The sequence below is a fragment of the Toxorhynchites rutilus genome, chromosome 3, assembly GCF_029784135.1.
Source record: "Toxorhynchites rutilus septentrionalis strain SRP chromosome 3, ASM2978413v1, whole genome shotgun sequence".
In the NCBI taxonomy this organism is placed as follows: domain Eukaryota; kingdom Metazoa; phylum Arthropoda; class Insecta; order Diptera; family Culicidae; genus Toxorhynchites; species Toxorhynchites rutilus.
Window position 1 is genome coordinate 257,391,434 of NC_073746.1, and position 20,453 is coordinate 257,411,886.

Below are 20,453 nucleotides of genomic sequence, written 5' to 3' on the forward strand. Positions count from 1 at the left end.
GAATTCAGTTAACAAAAAAAAAAAATCAAAAACTCGGTAATCTGATTGTATTTGACCGTCGGTTAAGTAGGAACTGACAAAGAATGCGTACGGCAAATTTTCCATGCCAATTTTCACATTCAAAAAATGTGTACCAAAATTGTATCCGAAATCCCTTTTTTCTGCAGATTATTTTATCTTCGATTATAAAAACAATTTAAATGTGAAATATTATTTATATTGCGATCTTATAATAACTGTGAACTGTTTATCTATTCTATTCATAGACACAATGTGGAATTTATGGTATTTACAAACAACAAAATATTTCTCGATCCTGCCAGGAGTCGAACCTGGAATCTTCTGATCCGTAGTCAGACGCGTTATCCATTGCGCCACAGGACCTTTATTTTACGATACATTATCGTTATACCGTACATTTATAATCTCATTCTGTTATACAGGGCTCTCAATTTCGTAGTTCGAGAAATAAAGAAGTACAGGTAAACTTCGATATAACGCACATTCTACTTTTAAAATTGTACGTTGTATCGAATTGTACGTTATATCGAAGCATAATAAAGAACTCAGAAACGTAGGTTATATCATTTTATTGTGTTGTTGTTTGAGTGAGGTTAATGAATAAATACAACTAGAAGACGAAGCCAGCATTTCTCATAATGTTTTCCTTCGTATTATTGGTTAAAAATTGATTCATTTAGAATCCGGAATCACAAAACAGTTGTACTTCGGGATTGGTTAAAGGTACAAAACAAGCTCTAGTATCATAATACAGATAATTTATTGCTCTTTCAGAAAATCAATATTCGAAAAAAATATTCCTTTGGACTTTGAAAATGTGTACGTTATATCGAGGGTACGTTATAACGAGGGTACGTTATATCGAAGTTCCCCTGTAAAAATATATCAATAGCTATCTGACTCGACAAACTTCGTCCCGCCCAAAAAAAAATTGTGTTGTCAATACTTCAGACATTTTTCTTACCTAAGCGAACGTTTATTGATCCAATCGCAGAACTATTCATTGATTGATCTTCTAACTGACCCGTTACTATAATTTTTTTACCATTTTTTTTCACCCCCGTGTGTCCAAATCACCCCAACTTATCCTAATACACGAGACAAACAGAAATCGAAGAAAAAACTTCATCGATTGAACTCGCGACTCTTGCTCGATAAAAAAGGTTGATTGTAGCCATAGTTTGTACAATAGATTGGTGTTGAAATTGATTTCCTGCAGAAGCTCTGGACAATAAAGGTGACCCAATGTCAAAACTAATCAAAATTTGAATATAAATATATGACGAATTTCATGCCAACTCCACTGGCTACTGGCAGCAACATCTCAGATTGCAGTGAAACGTTATGGGTGTAAAGACATTCGTCATTCAAGCAACTTTGTATTCTTCAAATCTTCAAAAAAAGAATTAGACTACTATCATGAAAAAGACCATTTTTTTCTTAATTAAAAAAAATGTAGAATTCAAAAACCATAATACCTACAAAATTTTGGTCAATGAATGAAATGTAGTAAATTGTTTGAAATTGTTTCCTGAAAAAAAAAAAATATTTTTTTCAAATTGCGCTGAAAAAAAATATCTTAAAAATTGAAATTCTTTTTTCGCAAAAACGTATTTTCCTAAAATTCTCAAAAAAAATTCATACGAATAGGTTTAACAAATTCCAACAAGTCACCCATACATCTGAAAATGGACACTTTCTCAGGGAAAAGTTTTTCTAACAACAACATTTTCTTGTTTTCTTAGAAAAAATACAACTAATCCTAATCTTGTTTAAAGTCATGATAGCGATACAGTGTAGTCGACAAAGTTTATGATCTTATTAAAATATGAACTTCTGCGGAGACGACAACTATCTATCCGCATTGTTGACGTAGAACTACGCAGTTATTTTATTCAAGTTGCTTGTTTATAGCTTTGGATATTATTTTAGAATGCTGCGAAATTTTCATTTTGCGCAAAAAAACGCTTCTATTAATATTACTGGCCTCGAGATAAGTTGCATTACTTTCTCATTCTCGTGATAAGCGTAGCCGTAATCCTTAGGGGAGAATGTTTTGCTACTGGCAAGTGAAACCAAATCACATACAAAATTCCAGAACGACATTTACTTTGTTGGTGATTAAATAAACGAAATAAACTCTTTCTGTTAATCTCAATAACCTTGGAAAGAGTTGGGTTGCTTCATTATGATAAAGATCAGCTCAAACGCCATATTAACCTTAAGCATGCTTCATCAAAACGTCAGTTTAATGCATTGGTACCAACGAATACCTTATGATGACGGAAAACAAGCGATGTTAGCTGCTTCGAATAAAGAAAAAGACTGGATGTTTGCCTCAGCAGAGATCCATTATTCATACCCTAGCGCAAATATTCCCCTCCCGCTATATCCCCTTTTTGTTTATATTTATTTTCACGGCTTCATAATTGATACCACCAAACAATCAGAAAAATGTCATCCTTGGTGGGGAGTTTTGCTACTGTCATGTGAAACCAAGTCATAAACAAAATTCCAGAACTAGTATACTCTTGGTGAGCCTATGATAACCTAGTTTAATGATTCCCCACACAATTGTGTAGTTTAGAACCACATCAGCGAGTGAGAATTTTAGTCACGTCCACAGCTTAATCCGAAACGAAGACATTTTGTAAAAGATGCCCAAAACTCAAACTTGGTTGGGCGAAGGAATCAACCCTGCCAATCTGGTTTGGCACTTTACAGAGATGAAGTACGAAAAAGGTGTCGAGTGAATTACCTTTGTTCCTGGAACAAACTGAATTGACTGCCTTCGCACTAATTTCCTACGGAACGAGCCACGAACGGATCATCAGCCTAATCAGAATTATTCCTTCCAATAAATTGAACTGACTGCCTTCGCACTAAAGGGTGTGTCACATCAAATTGCATCACGGAAAAAACGCTATAGAAATTTAATTTTTAGGAATTATATCTTCAGCTTTCGCTTATTATCAGATAAGAGTGTATAGATCACGTTGGCCATGCTTCACTGTCAATTTTTCGTAAATTTGGAAAAATGTCGTCGAACGAAAAAGAGCGTCGTGAATTAATCCTGTGCACTCATTTCGTGAATCCGGAGTTGTCACATCGGGACATCGGTAAGATGCTGGGAATCGTCCAATCCACGGTCAGCAGAGTACTAAAACGATACTTCGAGAACCTAACCATCGACCGGAAGGTGAAGAACGGCAAAAATGGATGCTCCGTCAGTGAAAAAGATCACAAGCGCGTAGTTAAGCAGTTTAGACGTGATCCGAGAAGTTCGGTCCGGGATGTCGCCAATAAGCTGAATTTGTCAAGTTCATTCGTCCAGCGGACCAAGCAGCGGGAGGGCCTGCGTACATACAAGGTTCAGAAGGCTCCTAACCGCGACGAAAGGCAAAACATGGTGGGGAAGACGCGAGCCCGGAAGCTGTACACCGAAATGCTGACGAAGCCGCATTGCCTGGTAATGGACGACGAAACCTACGTCAAAGCGGACTTTCGTCAGCTGCCGGGCCTGTTGTTCTTCTCCGCAGAGGACAAATTCAGCGTTCCGGAGGAGATTCGCAAGCAGAAACTATCCAAGTTTGTCAAAAAGTACATGGTGTGGCAAGCGATCTGCTCTTGCGGAAAGCGGAGCGCCCCCTTCGTGATGCCTACAGAAGCGCTTACTACCACTATTGAAGCAGCACGAGGGTCGACCATCTTCTGGCCGGATCTCGCTTCGTGCCACTATTCAAAGGACGTGTTGGAGTGGTACGAAGTCAACGGGGTCACCTTCGTGCCAAAGGAAATTAACCCGCCCAACGCGCCGGAGCTTCGCCCAATAGAGAAATATTGGGCGATAATGAAGCAGGCCCTCCGGAAGAACCCAAAATTTGTCAAATCGGAAGCGGACTTCAAGAGAAAATGGATTTCTGTTCAAAAAAAACTACAACCTGACGTTGTACAGAACCTTATGGACGGGGTAAAGAGGAAGGTGCGAGCATACGGGCTTGGGCTCGAAGTATGAATAAAAAGAAAATGTCAAAAGTTGTTTAATAGTTTTTATTTTACTGTCTAAAATTTTCAAAAGGATCGGTCTACTGGGCGAATTTCTACAGCGTTTTTTCCGTGATGCAATTTGATGTGACACACCCTTTAATTCCGTTCGGAACGAGTAACGAACGGGAGCTGATAAATCTATGAAATATCAACTAAGCGGGAGGATCAACGAGTACAAGATCTTCACGAACTCCGAGCGCAAATTATACAACTATTGCTGCGAACGTTGGAAAACTTGAATCTGAAGAACTCTCGTCAGTCGATTCAATAGGAGGTTTCGATTCTAAAGACTACTTACTTTATTCAGAGAACCTTGGGTTTTCATACAATTTTACTCTATCCTATTTCTACCCTAAATTTAAGTTTAACGTGTGAAAGAAAGAGAATACTATAAATGTTCTTGCTCCTTTGCATATAAATCCTTTAACTCCTTTAACTGCCGCCACTACCATACAACTTCTGGCTGAAGTTTATCTAATATTCGTATCTACATTCTAAGGTCAACGGAGCCTAGCGAGATAAGAAATGTGTGCGATTGTTTTGGTCCCTTTCCTTTCATTGTTTTATTGCACACGCTCCCGATAGGTTGTTATTTTAGGATCGTACACTCGGTTCGCTTTTATCGTGTAATTTTTTTCCTCCTGTCCTTCTTTCGATCGTTTACGATATAAAAAATGAATTGCCAAATTCTTTCGATTTCTTACACATGTAATGACACAAAACAAAGAAAAACAAGCGATGTTCATTGCTTCGAATACAGAACGGTACTGAAAGTTTGCCTCAGCGAGATCCAGTTTTTATACTCTTGGCAAATGTTCCCCTTCGTTGATCGTAATTGACGTTATTGACGGCGCGTGTAGGAACGCTCACAAATGAGCAAAACAAACGTATGGGAAAATCGATATGCATCTAGTTTTCAGCAATTTCAACCATTTACACACCAGAGGATTGTAATATATAGTATATCAAACAAATCTTAGAGAATTTCCGATTCGTTTGGTATGTCAATCGCCAAAACCGGTTCGCGGCAAAAATAGTTATTAACGTCAACTTTATTTCATAAAAACGTGACATTTTTTTCTGATTCGGTACTCTTAATGGAAGACGTAGTTCTATGTCAAGAGTAATGTTTTATTTGTAACATTCTTGTGTTTAAATTCTCGCTTTTGCATGTTCTTGACGTGTTTCTAAATAGAAAAAATCTTCGCAGAACATGTCAATTGTGATAATTTATACACCAAAATGTTACGAGTTAAACATTAATAGAAATTTTTCGAAGAAAACATGAAAAATTTGATGTTAGGATAACTCTTTCCCTGTAGCAGTGCCTTTTTACCGACTTATTGACTTATTCGGCTATTCATATATTTTATTGAGACTTAAAAAAAGTATTTTCCCCCTTTTTTCCAAAAATTACTTTTTTCAAAAATTCATAACTTTTGAACTACTGAACAGATTCAGATGATCGATATATCAAATTAGCTAGTCTTCTAAAAAATAAGAAATATTGCACTCGCAGAAAAATTGGATTTTTTACCGTAATTATTGATTGTACAGGTCGGACTCGATTATATATAGTCGACCATGTTTTTTTCAACAATTATTTCAAATCCTATACATAATCGAATCTCAAGAAAACAATTTTTTCATTAATGTATGAATGTCAAACATCAATAGAAAAATAGCTTTTTGTGATTCGATTATGTATTGGATTCGAAAATTAACGTTGAAAGTGAAGTTGCGATTATATATAATCGAGTTCGACCTGTATTCGTTTTTGATTTATACATGCCTTAGAAATAGAGGGCACTATATGTTTTATATTTTTTTACATAACATATCCAAAAATCAGAAAACGTTATTTTTATCGTTTTTGAGTTATGATCTTTCAAAATTAACATGTTTTGCAGTCTTCGTTCAATTTTATTAGATTTCATTAGATTTCATATATTGATAAGACAATCTTATGGTTTATAGTTATGCACATGGCGGAAAGAGGACGAACACCAACAAAAATATATTTTAACCGATTTTCTATTATATTTCCTCATGAAACATGCACAATATGTTCTGGTTCATCATCCCATTTGCTTTAATTAAAAGAATTCTTTTAGTTGATGGGTGAATACATTCGTGCGTGAATATTTCATACTTTTTCTACAATGTATAAATTCATTAAAATGTATATCATAAATAATTCTGTTCGAAAAAAAAACTACACGGTGTCCATTGTCCTCTTCCTCATTTATATACGCCAACCAGTTAGGAGTGCCATTCATTAGGTCTCTCGTCACTCTTTGCAACGTTCGCAGCGCCATCATTCGCTATGAAAGTATGTGAAGTTTACCCACTTGGGAATCCTCCATTTTTTTCACAGTACCTTCGAACCCCATCCAGAAAGGCAAGCGAGATCCCTTTTTACCCCGTTCGTTGTTTCTCCCAAACCAATTGCGTTTTCACTGCAGTTTTGTACCCGGTGCCATGTTAGGTTCTTGCACACGAGACCGGTTCGTGGCTGGGATTGGTCAATAAATTTTATAAAAAGAAAAAAAAACACGCACGAACGAAGCGAATCGCCATAGATGTACGTACCTACGTATGCATGAAGATTTTGGGCAAAAGTCAGTAGCAAGCCACACGTCGGGTATGAGAAAGAGATGGGGCGATGGGCCAGACCCTGCAAACATCCCCCAGGCCGGGAAGGCGGCAACATTCATCATTTCATGCCCCATTTCGGCCAACCTCCTGCTGGGAGTTTCTCCGCTGGTTTGTGCCTGCTGAGTGGTTGGGTCCACGACTTACATGTGCACATACGTAGCCCGGATGGCGAGAGTGATCACGAATGTGTGTGGTGATATTTCGGGAGTGGGTTTTTTTGTGTTCCATCACAAGAATTTGAAGTAACACACGCAAGCCGTACGGACATGTTCCGAGAAACGGGAGTAATCTTCGTGTCAAAATTTCTTCCAATAATTACATGAATCGAAGGATTCTACAAGAATCCCTTCCAGCCCCTAAGCCCAATCGATTGAAGAGGCAATGCTAAGCAATTTCCTCATCGCTTCGTTTTGCTTCTGGAAATGCGCTTTCCATGTGCCGCTCGTTGATTGAATGCGGGCTTCCAGAGAATTGTCTATCATTAACCCATCACCGGTCGCACGTCAGCCGGCCCTGCCCAATAATAGTAGCTTCAATTTTCTTCTAACGTTATTTTTATTTTTGCTCGATCTTCTTAGCCACCAGTCGATGGACGGAGCAAAGTCGACAACCGATCGGATGATTAGGGTAATTTTTTTTTCTGCTATCATTTGAATGCTATCTGACGATTCTAATCAAGTTTAACTGCACAATTGCATTCATCGCTAGGCATGAATCACTCACTCGCGGTCGAGAACGGTGTATTGCGGTTTTGTTACCCATATTCTCCTCTTGTATGGAAATGGAAATGGCGCAGTTATTTCTCAAGTGATATTTCAGTTTTTTTAAATGATTAAAAATATAGATAGAACACCATTCTATGAAAAATATAAGCGTTTGAAAAAGCGGCCTGCAATGCCATTGATCAAACTGATTTTGATGTTTCCTTGAGAAGTGAATCGCTTTTCCCTGAGATCTTAAAGTAATTATGTCTGATAAACATGCTGGGTGGGACAGCATACTGAACAATTGACGAATTTCATGCCAACTTGACTGGCCATTGGCTGCAATATATCAGATTGCCGCGAAACGTTGTGGGTGTGAGGATATTGGTCATTTAAGCAATTTCACATACTTGAAATCTTCGAAAAAGAATTAGACTACTTTTTGAAAAGGACCAAAATTTTCTTTCTTTATTTTTTACAAAAAATACAACTCAAAAACTATAATATCTACAAAATTCTGGTCAAAAGATGAAATACAGGAAATTGTTTGAATTTTCATAAAAAAACTTGTTTGGAAAAATTACACTGAATTTTTTTTTTATTCAAATTCATTTTTCTCAAAAACGTATTTTTTTTTAAATTCGCAAAAAAATGTGAATAGCCTTCACATAGCACATTTTTGTGTGTAAATTCTCGCGTTTGGCATGTACTTGACTGTTTCTCAAAAGAAAAAAAGTTTCCAGAACATGTAAATCGTGATAATTTATGTATAAGAGTTTTGCGAGTTAAACATCAATAGTAATTTTTCAAAAAAGAACATGAAAAAGTTGTTGTTGGAAAAACTCTTTCCCTGTAAAAGTGCCCATCTTATGTTAATTGGGTGACTTGTTGGAAATTCTAAGGGGTATTCATATTTATTTTGTTCAAAATTTAAAAAAACAAATTTTTGAGAATAAATGAATTTTAATTTTCAAAATATTTTTTTTAATGAAATGTTTAAAACAAAAATTGTTTGAAATTTTTAATGCAAACTAAAATAATTTCCTACATTTCATCCTCTAACCAACATTTAGTAGGTCTTGTAGTTTTAGAGTGAATTTTTTGAAAGTGAATTAGAGTGAAATTTGTATTTCATTTGTATGGCAGCAGGTGGAAGATTGATTGGATCATTCCATGGACGATTACGTAAGGCATAACGGATGAATTTTCTTTGAATGGATTCAATCCTTGCAATGCACAATGCATGATAAGGGCACCAAACCACCACCACTTTGAATTCCAGAACCGAACGAACAAACTTGCAGAGCAACTCTTTTAAAGAGGTAGGATCGGGAAACTCATTGGAGATATTAAACTTGAATAATTCTCGAGTAATGTAGAAGTTTGTGTTCCATTTGTATGGCAGCCCCCTAAGAGATGGGGGAGGAGTATCTAACCACCGTAAACACATTTATTGCACCCTAAAACCTTCACATGCCTAATCTGGTTTCATTTGCTTCATTAATTCTCGAGAAATGCAGAAATTTGTGTTTCATTTGTATGGCAGCCCCCCCCCCCCCTAAGAGAGGGGGTGGAGTGTCTAACCACCATAGAAACATTTGTTGCACCCTAAAACCTCCATATGCTTAATTTGGTTTAATTTGCTTGATTATTTCTTGAGTAAGGCAGAAATTTGTGTTTCATTTGTATGGCAGCCCCTCCCCCTCCTAAGAGGAAGGAGAGACATATCTAACCACCACAGAATCATTTATTGCACCCAAAAACCTCCACATGCCAAATTTGGTTTCATATGCTTGATTAATTCTCGATTAATGCAGAAATTTGTGTTTCATTTGTATGGCAGCCCCCCCTTAGAGAGGGGGGAGGGGTCTCGAACTATCATAAGAACCTTCCCCGACCCCAAAAACCAATTTTCATGTCGATCGGTTCAGTAGTCCATAAGAAACAGACAGACAGAAAGAGAGAAAGACAGACAAACATCAGTCCATTTTTTATATATTAGACTGTCAAAAAAGTCCTGCGGTATTTCCGCGAGGTGTCGTTGTAAGCGCGTAGTTCTAGTTGTATTCATTGTATCGAGTCATACTATAGCTTGTTGGAAAGGTATAACATAGTCCTTGACAGTGTTTTGTTTGGTTAAGTCGTTCGTGAATTATAGTGTCGCAAATATGGAGCAAAATAAAGAGAAAATCCGACATATTTTACAGTACTACTATGACAAAGGCAAAAATGCATCTCAAGCTGCCAATAAAATTTGTGCAGTTTATGGACCCGATACAGTTTCCATTTCTACCGCACAACGATGGTTTCAACGTTCGTTCTGGTGTAGAGGTCGTCGAAGATGCGCTACGCTCCGGAAGGCCTGTCGTCGAAAATTGCGACAAAATCGCTGAATTAGCCGAGAAAGACCGGCATAGTAGCAGCCGTAGCATCGGCCAAGAGCTGGGGATAAGTCATCAAACCGTTATTACCCATTTGAAGAAGCTTGGATTCACACGTTGACGCAAAAAAAACATCTTTGACCGTATCGACGCATGTGAATCGCTGCTGAATCGCCACAAAATCGACCCGTTTCTGAAGCGGATGGTGACTGGCGATGAAAAGTGGGTCACTTACAACAACGTGAAGCGCAAACGGTCGTGGTCGAAGCCCGCTGAAGCGGCTCAGACGGTGGCCAAGCCCTCGTTAACGGCCAGGAAGGTTCTGCTGTGTGTTTGGTGGGATTGACAAGGAATAATCTATTATGAGCTGCTTCCCTATGGCCACACGCTCAATTCGGACCTGTACTGCCAACAACTGGACCGCTTGAAGGTAGCACTCATGAAGAAGAGGCCATCTTTGATAAACAGAGGCCGCATTGTCTTCCATCAGGACAACGCCAGGCCACACACTTCTTTGGTGACGCGCCAGAAGCTCCGGGAGCTCGGATGGGAGGTTCTTTTGCATCCGCCGTATAGTCCGGACCTTGCACCAAGTGACTACCACCTGTTTTTGTTCATGGCGAACGAGCTAGGTAGTCAGAAGTTAGCCACAAAAGAGGCCTGTGAAAAAGGGCTATCCGAGTTTTTTGCCAATAAGGAAGCGAGCTTCTATAACAGGGGTATTATGAAGTTGGGATCTCGTTGGGAACAAGTCATCGAACAAAACGGCGCATATTTGACTTAAAACAGATGATTGTAACTAATTTTATGAACAAATGAAAATTCAAAAAAACCGCAGGACTTTTTTGACAGCCTAATATATATATATATATATATATATATATATATATATATATATATATATATATATATATATATATATATATATATATATATATATATATATATATTCTATTATTAAATTATATGTACAAAAAAAAACGCTACAAAAACACTAAAGAACGAGCGTTTGCCTTTCTATTGATGATGCTGTTAAAAAACTATTTCTCCTGTTAGATTGATTATTCAGAACATTCTATACAAGTTCCTGATCTTTAAATGATACATTTCAGTATGGTTCAAAGAAATTTTGCTATTGTACGAAATCATCTTCTGTGTGGAATAGTTAGTTGGCAGGATGGTGATTGCTAAGTTACAAGTAGTGTGAGTAACATATTTTAGGTTGGGGAAAAAGTAATCCATTTATTTTGGATGACATTCTAAACTATTTTTAATATGCTTCGGATTGTCCGGTTCGGATCAATCATAGAGTTCTTGGTCCTTATTGGCGAAAAACTCTGGCAATAGATTTTTATAATCTTCTCTTGATCCCAATTTCTTATCACTCTGCAAATTTTCCAATGTGAGAAAAATGTCATAATCGTTTGGTGTCAGGTCCGAACTATATGGTGGATGCATTAAAAAATCCCAATCAAGCTCTCGGAATTGTGTGGCTTTGCGTTATCCTGATGGAACACAATGGAACATCACAATTTCTGCGGCCTGGCTTGCATTTTCGCATTTATAAAATAAAATATGTAAAATGTAAAATGTAACTCACAACTGAATGAAACAAACAAAAAACAACAAAAGAGTTTATTTTAGTGTGAAATGCTACTTTTACAACGAGCCTAAACTTGAAATTGTATGATTGATATTACCTGAGATATTGATCACTAAAGCCAGTCGACGAGAAAATAATGGATAACCCAACCTAAAATAATAAAATATTAAAATAATCACAAACCTCAAATGGCATAGTTCCTTTTCTTCCTAAGTTTGAAAGGATTTGGGCCATTCCAATCGTAATATTTTTCAACAAATTAACCGATTAGAGAATGTTGAAGCTGACGACGGAGTGGCTTCTAGCCCTAATAATTCTGACTTCTATCTAGTCAAGACCGGCCAGATATGAGGGAATTGGAGGTCACACGAAGCGATTCTTTGTGAAGGCATTGTTATGGTATGAGGAGGATTTTCATACAGGGTCTTTCAGATTAAACGATCACGCAATAAATTTTAATAACCGTGAACCGATTTAAAAAAACTAAAATAAAGCTTATTTTAAGACATTTTCTTTTTTCGATAACACGTTTTGAACGGTGAACGGTGAATTCTTCATGCAAAACTTTAACATTACGACTTCGACGCTGTTGAAAATCCAAGTTATTTCCTCTTGAGGTTCCTGCAAATTTTGAGGCTTATTAACATAGCAACGGTCTTTCACGTACCCCCAGAGGAAGTAATCGACGACGAGAAACTACAACAACTACAACAGCAACAGCAAATCCAAAGTATTCGTAATTTCCCCTCTATTTTTTTAATTCGCTTAGTCACAGTCATCATTCACGCCAATTAGTGCAAACCACCTCCCACCTCACATCGTCACAGTCCCGTGCAAATTTTTAGTCGAATTATAAAACCAAATAAAGCTATAAATATGCATTATGTAACTCCTGGCAGCCCTCGAACATCATCATCATCACCATATGGCGGACAATCGTGCGAAAAAAATTTACAGCACTAAAGGTGATAAATAAGTTCCATTTGTTTCCGCCGTTCTGACTGTTTCTTCTCCTCTTACACAGCTGCACACATTTGCACACATTCGCGTATTGCCAGCTTTCACCGACACAGTTTCCATCACAAAAAACCCCGCAACGAATTGGCGCGCAAAAAAATGGCATTGATAAAAAGATTTTGAAAAATATAAATTGGAAGATATAACCATAAATTTTCAAGAGGAAATTTTTATCTTCCGTTTCGCCTTCTTTGTGTGGTTATCTCAGGAGAAATGAGGAATGAATTTTGAAGAGATAATTTACCCCGCACCACTTTGCCGTTTTTTCTGGATTTTTTCGGCCGAGTTTAAAATTTCGGGGTTTGAAGATATCAAGAACCGATAGATTTTGGCAGGGTTCGCAAAATTCTCTCCCTCTAATCCTGTGGACGTTGTGGAACACTTCAAATCTTTTATGCGGAAGAAGAGGAAGGTCCCTTGGGGGTGTTTCAATCGCCGTGTTTTCACACGAGGAGGAGAAATGAACAAACAGCGCTGGCAAATATTATTGCAATTTATGTGAATATTATGTTTATCTCGTGGATGCCTTTTTATCACATTCATGTTTCCACCGTCGTGTGTGTAGGAGAGTGGCCCTCGCCTCTCGCAATCGCTCTCGTGTGTACATACTAATTGATTAGCATAATAAAACCATTTTGAATGAATTGTTATTTTCACGGTAAATATCTTCCTCTGCTGAACTGCACTCACGTTTCCATTCGTTAGCCCGAGGGTCCCTTGGATCACGGTTGGATATATTCGCTGCTCTACATATACGATAATGTCCATATCCGACTCTCGCGAGAGTAGCAAACAACAACAACTGTAGAAAAAACATCTTCTCAATTCCGGCGCGCCTTTCTATTAGTGTGTTATATTATAGCCGGATACCTCTGACGGATCCCTCAGGCGTCGTGCTTTTGACGTTCCCCAGCAATATTTGCAGCGGCGTGTGTGCGCACATATTGATCTGACAGATGCTGTTTAGTGTAGCCGGAAATGAAGTCATTTGTTTTCGCTTTCCGCACGAAAAGTATGCGAATAATATGGGAATTGGTTTTGTTTTCGTCGATGTTGTCGGGTCTACTCATGGAATCATGTTGTACCAGGCTGGCTGAAAAGTTCGCGGAGCGGAAATGAAAACGATCAAGTTTTTGGTTCAAAAATGACTTCATTCTTTTGTATGTTCCCTCTTATGTTCATTGCACTTTTGACAGCGCATCTCCAGTTTATGAATCACACCATCAAAGAGATTTTTCAAAATTTCAGAACAGCAACTTTTTTTTATTCGAAGAAAAACGCTTTTCACTTACAATTTTTTGAGTGTTGGAATCGAACGAAAATTGAAAAGAGCCAGATCTGGTGAATACGGTGGATGGTCCAAGCGTTCATACTTTAAGACCCCTCACATACTGTAGACTTTTTATCCGCCGATAGTTGTTGTCATTAACCTTGGTATGGCCCTTTTGTTTTTTTCTCCAAAAAGAAGATACATCACCAAATCTCTCAAAAGCTCCAAAACTGGGAGAAATAAGGAATATCTCTTTCTCAATCCCAATCCCAATTTCTTAGCTTTTTATGAATCTGATTGATTTAGGCTACTTGGAAATCACTGCATCATTAATGTATAACGTCCTAACATAGCATAAGTCAAATGTTAAGACACTATACATAACTAACCTAGACTTTAAGTTGTTTTTTTAATTATTTCGTGCATAATTTCTCATGTGTTCTCAAAATGATACTATAAATCATATAAAGGATCACTTCTTACTATAATGAATTATCGTGTGATACATCATCAATTTTAAACTTAAGGGATACATAAATAAGAAATACTAATCTCGAGTTAACTGCGAGTTGTGTTGTGCTCTTGAGTATATATACTACCGTAAAATTTACGTTTTGAAATTTGAAACAATAGAATCCCGACCACGAAAAACTAACGCTTAAGGTCTCTAAAAAATCTTATATTTCGGAAAAAAAACCTGAAGTTGACAACACTTTTCGATATATGCGCCATTTTGACAACTGTCATTTGTTCTGCACTTAGTTTGATTTGCCATTTCATCATGGAGAAATTGACACCTAAACAACACCTGTTAATGATACAGTTTTTTAATCGAATATCATAGTCCAATTCAAACACTCATCTAGTTTTGGGTCCATTTTTAAGGCCAACATAATCGTCCAACAGAGAAATTAATTTCAGCAATCCTAGATCGTTTAGTCTACTATTGCAATAAGTATGAAAAACAAGGTAGGTCTTAAGAACCTTCCTGGTATAGGTGCACCAATCGCAGTTTGTAGTGATTATGAATTGAGATACACTGAACCAAATAAATATAAGCAGTTTAACCATGTATGAGTTAAAAATACTCTTGGTAACCAGATTCATATTTTTGTCGAGTATATTTTCCATTTGAAAATACGGAAAAGAATCATATGAAATATTTTTCAGTTTTGCTCATAAAATTATTTTAAAAAATGAGTCAAAATCAAAAAATCGTCTTTTTCGTTGCCACGTATCTACACAATGTAATACGTCTGCTCAAAATGCAAACAAACTTTTGTGTTCGAAAACATTTGAATAATTTTGGAATAAAAGTTTTCGAAAAATCACTGCTTGTACGCATAACTGACGTAATTCCATACAGCTTTCATACATCGCTCGAAAATCAACAATTACTTATATTATATGCTATAAGCTAAATCTACATTTGAATAACATTCTTTGTAGAATCCAAACATGCCTTTCATGATAGTCTTATAGTCTTATCGCTTAGGAATTCCTAATCTATATATATATATATAAATGGATTTCTGTCTGTCTGTCTGATTCTTATAGACTTGAAAACTACTGAATCGATCAACATGAAAATTGGTATGTAGGGGTTTTTGGGGCCGGGGAAGGTTTTCGTGATAGTTTGAGACCCCTCCCCCCTCTCTCAAATCATGTCATACAAATTAAGCACAAATTTCTTAATTACTCGGGAATTAATCACGCAAATGAAACAAATTAGGCATATTGAGGTTTAAGGATGCAATCAATGTTTCTATGGCGGTTAAACTCTCCACTCACCTCTCTAAGGGGGGGGGGGCTGCCATACAAATGAAACACAAATTTCTGCATTACTCGAGAATTAATCAAACAAATGAAACCAAATTTTACATGTGAAGGTTTTATGGTGCAATTAATGTCTTTATGATGGTTAGACTCTCCACCCCACTCTCTAAGGGAGGCTGCCACACAAATGAAACACACATTTCTGAATTACTCGAGAATATTTCAGCCAAATGAAACCAAATTTTGCATGTGAAGGTTTTAGGGTGCAATAAATGTTTTTATGATGGTTAGACTCTCCACCCTCCTCTCTAAAAGGGGGCTGTTATACAAATGAAACACAAATTTCTGCATTACTCGAGAATTAATCAAGTAAACGAAACCAAATTTGGCATTTGGAGGTTGTGGAGGCAATTGAAAATATTCGGAGAACTGTTAGTCCCTTTGATGTTTGCGCTAGCGAAATTGATCTTTGTCCGAAACTGGAAATGGATTTTAATGTGATGAAACGCACTTCTACATCTTCTTCTATCTATACCAAAAAAGGATCGCCGGATGTGTTGATAAGAGCAGAACTCGAGGAAGGAATTGTCCGATTTAGAGCTGTCTTTATTCTATCATATTTTCTGTATAGAACATTTATTCCATGCAACGGAGAAACATGTTATTTGCAAGTGGTTGAAAAATTCTGAACGAAGATTGTGTCTGAAAATAATCTGATATTATAATGATGAGTTTTGTTAGAAATACTAGGAATTTTATAGTGAAAGGTAAATTCAACGGGGTTGAATAGAAGATCAATAAATGAACAGTTCTGCGATTGGACCCATGAACTTTCTCATAGTAAGAAAACGTGAATGTTTGAAGGTATTGATAACAAAAAACAAATTTTAGGCGGGACAAAGTTTGCCGGGTCAGCTAGTCGATGAATATAAGAAACCATTGAAACGCTGCTTCTATATTTACTATTCTCTGTTCACTGCACTGCGATGAACGCAGAGAATAAATTTCGTTTCTTTATGTTGTAATTATGTAAATTCCTGCATTTGAAGCTTCAAGATGATAATGAAACAATCGAATCTGCAGTAAAATTAAAATAATATTGGTTCTTAGCATTGTCACGCATCAAATTCGACATCGAATCATTCAACATACTTAACATTTACTCATAACATTGGTGTCAAAAAATTTCAGACGTCAAATAACCGGTCAATTAAATTTACTTTCTACGCAGTAAATTTGGAGAAAACTGTAAATTTCTCCGCGGGAGATATGTTTCATTGTACGATCAACTGAAGCGTGAAAATAATCAGCTGACGTGTGAGTATGCCCAAGCATTGGATATTTCAAATCGACTCTCAATTACAGATGAGTTGGTGAGTAAGACCATCAAATCCCATTTTTTGTTCTGTGCCGAGCAATGGGCGCGCCGTCGTTTTACATGGCTACGTTTGCTGAACTGTAGAATAAGTTGTGTAGTTGTGTAGTTGTGAAACTCCCTAAATAGTGGATGTATGTAACATTTTAGAAGTGAAAAACTTTAAATTTAGTTGTGTTTAGGCTATTATTTTTAATTTTATTCAAAAACACATAATAAACTTGAATGTTTCTATCAACCAAATTAAATCTTTCTAACCGCTCTTCAATTCGTTTTTTGACACCCAACTCCTATCTTTCTTAATTTCTCTGCAATATCATTTTAAATAATTCCTGTCGAATTTTCAACTAGAATCTACTAAAATCACAACTTTTACACCTCTGTACTCATAATAGCCAACTAATTTTCACTTTAACGCTGAAATAATAAATTTTCGCTTGAAACAAGTCATATTTGAAATAAAAAAAAAACTGTATATTCATAATCGAGTCTAAAATTACATATAATTGAATCAAAAAATTAGAGGTACAGAGTGCGAAGTCGAAACTTTCAAGTGGTTTTTGACATGCTGTAACTTCGTGAAAAATCAACGCAATCACATGGGATGTACATCATTTTAAAGCGCCAACTTTCAGGTATTAGAATATTTTACGTATATATTTCTAGCTTGATGTGGTTATGTGTTGTGGACCTTCCAACACAGAGATATTTCAGTTTGAATTAAAAATTACCCCTTTCGCCTATGATGATGAATAATTCAAGAGGTAACGATCGCACCACAAATCGAATAAGAGTTTTTAAAACTCCAATATCTGGATAAAGTTAATTTATTGCAATGACGAAAAAAAAAATTTAAAGTTTTCACAACGATTTGAAAAAAAAAGTGTCAAAAACAGGTTTTTTGGAGTGTTTTAGAACATTGTTTGTAATTTTGCAAATATTGCAGTAAATTCTAATGTTTGCAGGCAAATTTGAAAGCTAGTATATCCCTTACATTCCTGTGATTCATATTGATACGTTCAACCGTTTTTTCGTAGTCGATTTTTCAAAATTTGGAGTAAATTAGAGGAGCACTTCATCGCTGTTTGCGTTGATTTTTCATGAAGTTACAGCATGTCAAAAATCATTTGAAGTTTTCGACTTCGTACTCTGTTTCTCTATTTTTTTTTTGTCGAGTGTATAATCGAGTCAGTATATAATCGAGCCTGTATTTAATCGAGTCCGACCTGCATTTTGCATGAATAAAATAAAGATAAATTGTTTAAAGAAATTTAGCTATAGGGGTCGATGGTATCACTTCATTCTGGAAAAGGGGTCTCTTGCTCAAAATAGTTAGAGAGTCCTTGCTCTACATCAACTCTCTCTTTTGGGCATAACTTAGCTGCAAACACATTCCCAGCTGTAATTGACAATGTGGAAGATAGGTCAGAACCTCATCGATCGGATTCTATAGCAAACTCAAATTGTAACGTTTTTGCAGTTGAGTTATTAACTAAAGAAAAAGTTGATGAAGAGAAATCGATCAAGTCACTTACACCCCTTTCCTTCTAAGCCCTTATGTGAAAACAATTTTTTTTCGCAATTATTAAGTGAATATAGTGAAAATTCAGTTAATAAATCGATATTTCTTAAGATAGTAAAATATTAACTTTGTTAGTTCAATATGATTTTGAAGACATTTTCTCGTGAATTGTGAAGACCTTTGGAAAACAAACCTGACATCTCTGGTGATATGATATTCGAACACCCATAAAAAACGAAAAGTTATCTGACGTAAAAAGGTAATTTTATGTTAAACTTCAAAGATCAATTTCATCAAATTGCGAAGTAATGTTTTTCGGGGCGAGAGATTATGACCAGCACAAAGTCCTCATATTCACTTGTTTAGTACCACGTCCGAAGAAATATATAACCAATAATTCAATAATTATTTATCTGTATTGACGCAATTTCCTGAGGGTAGCCCTTTAGTGGTGTTCGAATCAGTCGAAAAGTAGGTCAGCAGTACGATGACACCGCACATGCCATAAATGAACAGCAGAATGATGTGCATCGTAAATGTTTTATTGCCGCCGGTTTTTATATTTTTTATTGAAAAATTTCATATCCCATTTAATTTCCTGTGCTGTTAATGCTAAGAAGCGGTACCCACCTCCAACTCATTCCCTGCGAACCATGGACATAAAGTTGGAGCTCATGCTGCTGATCCCCCCTGCACTGGTATATAACCTTATTCAGCAGCACGGGAGGATTGCACTTTAACGGCAAGCCAAACTCATCAACCGCCGTAGAGTGGGGCGAATCCCTATTGCCAAAATGGTAGTGCGTTTTTATTATTTAACATATTTCATTTTCCTCCATTTCTATCTCTACATTACAGCGTTGTAATATCTCAGAAAAAGTACGCATGAATATATTATTGATGATGCGTTGTTTGTTAATGAAAATATACGCCTTCTAAATACGAACTAATGTATTCTAATGGAGACTCCCTTTTCACCAGAACATAAGGAGTTTGATAGGGAGAAAGTAAATTCCATTCGATAATAATGAATTCAATTAATTACAAAAAGAATATTTCCACACGGGCTCGTCCGGGAATTGAACCCGGGACCTCTCGCACCCGAAGCGAGAATCATACCCCTAGACCAACGAGCCACTTGCGCAACGAAATTCGACATTGTCTTCCAATTACTTGTATGACCTCATTGAATCAAATTCCCTTTTTTTGTTGATGACGAATTGAATACTATGTCGTGTATTGATTTACACAAAACAAAAATCAAGGCGAAACTTGCTAGACGAGCGCTGCGGTATTATATTACAGACATGTTTTCTAGGCCCTATCGGAAGGGAACGATCGCTGCTGGGGAACTAACGAAGGAGAGAACAAGAAATATAAATGAACGGGAAAAACGAAATCTCTTGAAAGCAACCAGCAATCTCGTTTCTACTCTCAAGGTGGTCTTTCCGAGAAGAATAATGCCGATGAGGAGTTTATCGCAAATCTCATTAGAGGTCGCCAGCAGTGTCGGTTCAAGGTAGAGAGCGGGCCGCGCTCGCGCCTTGGCTGTGTGTTTGGGTATTTTTATTCGAGCCCCAAATCCACTTCATTCGCTCACTCCTCCGTTTTTCGTTTATTCTCGAGACGCAATCACTGCGATTAGAATGAATCATTTGAGAAATTATCGCTGCCCTGCCAGTAGAAACAGAAACGATTCGCGAAAACAGGAATCTTAATTTGCCTTCGATAGTTCTACTATTTTCATTCAATCACAATCAAGAAGGAGAAAAACATATTGTAGAATTTGATTCCGATCGAAAAACCAAAAACGGTCTTCATAAATTATCAATTAAACATAAATCCATCTATGGTCACACGTAAAAATGTGCGCGCATTTCCGTTCAGCTGAACGTGGTTTCGTCTGATATGCTGCAGGATGATCAAGACTAAGAGCCCGGAATGATATATCGTAAACTATATGCTGCGAACTCCGAATAGAGCAGACTCGAGCTCAGCGGACGGGCTCTCAATGGTTCTATAAATCACTGTCATGTCGCGGCGATGACCGGAAGACTGATGGGACGGCGGCTTTTTTGG

General features: G+C 36.9%; 1 protein-coding gene and 2 non-coding genes across 10 annotated transcripts in view; all 3 read right to left on the reverse strand.

The window, feature by feature from the left end:
• Nucleotides 1–20,453, reverse strand: part of LOC129779772 (protein winged eye) — a 619,088-nt gene that overhangs the window by 288,948 nt on the left and 309,687 nt on the right. The gene's annotated exons all lie outside the window — the stretch shown is intronic.
• On the reverse strand, nucleotides 312–384 carry Trnar-acg (transfer RNA arginine (anticodon ACG)). Its single transcript has one exon. It is a non-coding gene; the product is annotated as a tRNA-Arg (tRNA).
• Trnap-cgg (transfer RNA proline (anticodon CGG)) lies at nucleotides 19,439–19,510 on the reverse strand. Its single transcript has one exon. It is a non-coding gene; the product is annotated as a tRNA-Pro (tRNA).